The following is a 2,870-nucleotide window of genomic DNA, read 5'->3' on the forward strand; positions in this document are numbered from 1 at the left end:
CAACTATTGGTGAAGCCTCGAGCTACATTAGTGCTAGGAACCGAAACTCCACACAAAATGATGCACCAAGTGTAGAGTGAGTACAGGAAATCAACGTGCACTCAGCAGGATCGTCAGCCGACCCTAAACTAAAACGGAGACAAGGGTAGGTCATCTGAATACTTACTTCCACACTTAACCACCGTTAGTCCAACATGATAATAAATGCAACTTTAAGCCTAAGTATGAGAATCCTCAAGTTCACAAGTTATCCAAATAATCAATTAGGCATGATAAGTACATTTCAATAAACAATTCAAACAAGTCATCCAACAAGAAGTTCATTAGATGATATGCAAAATGCAATGCAATGTAATGCAAGGCCTTTCCATCACCGATATACACACGTTCAAATTTTATGAATCGTGACCCATGGGGGACTCGCGAGGTCCATACACTACCCAAAATCATTTCTCTTCGGGTTCCTGGCCTTTTTAGGCTTCCAAATTGCCTGATTTGAAGTCTAAAGCTCAAGCGATCAGCAGATGGCCTTGCCCTTCTTCAAAGAATCCTAACAATCCCAAACTTTTTTAATACGTAATCTACATAAGTATATGAGTCCGTAGAAATCCATATTGGTATGATAATAATTCAGGTCCAAAACGTCACCCAAAAAGCCAATCCCGAGCTCCGAAGGTCAAAACTGTAATTTCGTTGTAAAATTGGGTCCAACATAGTCAAAATAGTACTTTACGAGTTTAAACGAGTCCAATGATACCCATATTGTCCTTCTTTCATTTGGAACCCAAAAAAGTAATCCCGAGCCCCCAAGGGTTTGTTTCAAATTTAGTTTACTCATAGCTTAATTAGTCTAAACCCAGAAAAACCATTCAAAAATCCATCATCTTGATCCTCAAATCCATGATTTACCACTTTTCAATTTTTGGGTTCAAAACCTCAATTTTTCCTAACCAAACACAAATAAAAATAATAAACAATAGAAATAATCTTGAGAGACTATCAAAATAATGATTAGATGCTTACCCCCTCGTTGAGACGAGAACAACGCCGTGGAAATCACCTCAAACGGAGCTCTAGAACTCAAAATATTAAAATGTTCGATCTGTCCATTTAAAACACCGTCCAGGTGATTTTTACTCATCGCCTTCGCGATCTTCATGAAAAGTAATATTTTGCGTTGACTAATGCTTCTTAGGGTTCGTGAGACCCTTCTCAGGTTCGCGAAGTACAAATGCTCGCATTAGAAACCAACATTTATTTTGTAACGACCCGTTTGGTCGTTATTGCACTTTTGACCCATTTACCCCTGTTGATCCTTTCCCGAGCCCTGTTAGTATGATTTTGACCCAAGGGGATGAGCGATATGGTTCTCGAGGTAATCGATAGCATTTTGGGCTATTAGTTGGAAAGTTGATTTTTGGCCGTTGGGGGTTGACCCAGTCAAATAGACCTTAAAATTATGAGAGACGAGTGAGTCTGTAGCGTGTTTTCATGAATGTGTGCATACCTTTTTTGTATCTGGGGGGTCTCGGGTAGATGTCGGGATTTGGGGTGAACTTGGTGAAAAGCCGACCCCCATCAAGCTTCGGTGTCTCGCTCCAACGAGATCGGGCGCTTCAGCGGACCCGCCTCAGCGAGGCTTGGTCCACGGGCACGGAAGTTCTGTCATTTTACTAGAATCACGCCTCCACCAAAGCGAGTCCGCGACAGCGATAGCTCTTCTGCTGGAGCGGAAGATGCTAAATCAGATTCACTAAATGCGTAATTCGAACCATTCATTTCCTATACCCAAAATTTATTTCTCCAAGTGACACAAGGGCGATTTGAAGTGTCTTCTAAGAGGATTCATCTTGGGATAAGTCTCACCCACCTTGTTCTTAATTACTTACCTTTCTAAGCTTGAAATCTATAGTGAAATCTAGAAAGCTAGTTGGAGAAGATGAGTTTTAACCCTAAATTTTATTATTTGAATTCTAGGCTTCAAATGTGAGATTAATTGATGGATTTGTCTAATCTATGCATGTAATTTCATTAACTAGTAACAAATAAGCTTGAATCTTCCATTTGAGTTAAGAAATTGAATAAGGAAAAGCTAGGGTTTATGCCTAATTTGGGGGTTTTGCCTTGAATGATGAAATTGATCGATACTTGAGCTAAATTAGCAATTGGAGAATAGAATTGAACTTCTAGAACGTTGGGTTACCAATTCCATCTTTGAAATACCCGTTTTACCCTTGTGGGCCCAATTTTCCTCTTTTTCTTAGTCGATTTTGATTCGAACGCATGTATAGAAATATGGGCACTATTGACACCTAATTTTTGACTTCCCGTAATTTACTTTAATCACTTCGAGTCCTTCAAAAAATAAATAAAATGAGCTATGAACCTTAAAGAGTTTAAATAATTTTTATAGGTTGTTCAGATCAATATTTTACTCATTTAAATTGGTGAAAGGTTTTCATGACATCACAAATTTATTTAGAAATTAATTGGTACTTTTATTTATGAGATGCTTGTTAGATTTAGTCAAAGAAAAAAAGGGCATTTTGTTTTAAATTAATAATCATTATTTAATTGTCAAAAATCAAAATTAGCAAATACTTTATTCCTTTTAATCCATGGAGTTTGAGTAATTTGAATAATTAACCATTTCACCCTTTAATTTTTTATTTTTTCATAATTGTGTAATTTGTCAAAATTATTTATAATTATCTATAAATGTTTAATTAGTCAATTAAGTGGTCCTTATTGCAAATTGATGTTTAAATTATTTAATTAGTATTGTTATGGCCACAATTAATTTAACCAATTCATGGTTTAAGGAAATTGGGGTCATTTCTGTAAAATTAGCCTCTTAATGGCCTTAATCG

This window comes from Lycium ferocissimum, chromosome 8 (genome assembly GCF_029784015.1).
Source record: "Lycium ferocissimum isolate CSIRO_LF1 chromosome 8, AGI_CSIRO_Lferr_CH_V1, whole genome shotgun sequence".
NCBI lineage: Eukaryota > Viridiplantae > Streptophyta > Magnoliopsida > Solanales > Solanaceae > Lycium > Lycium ferocissimum.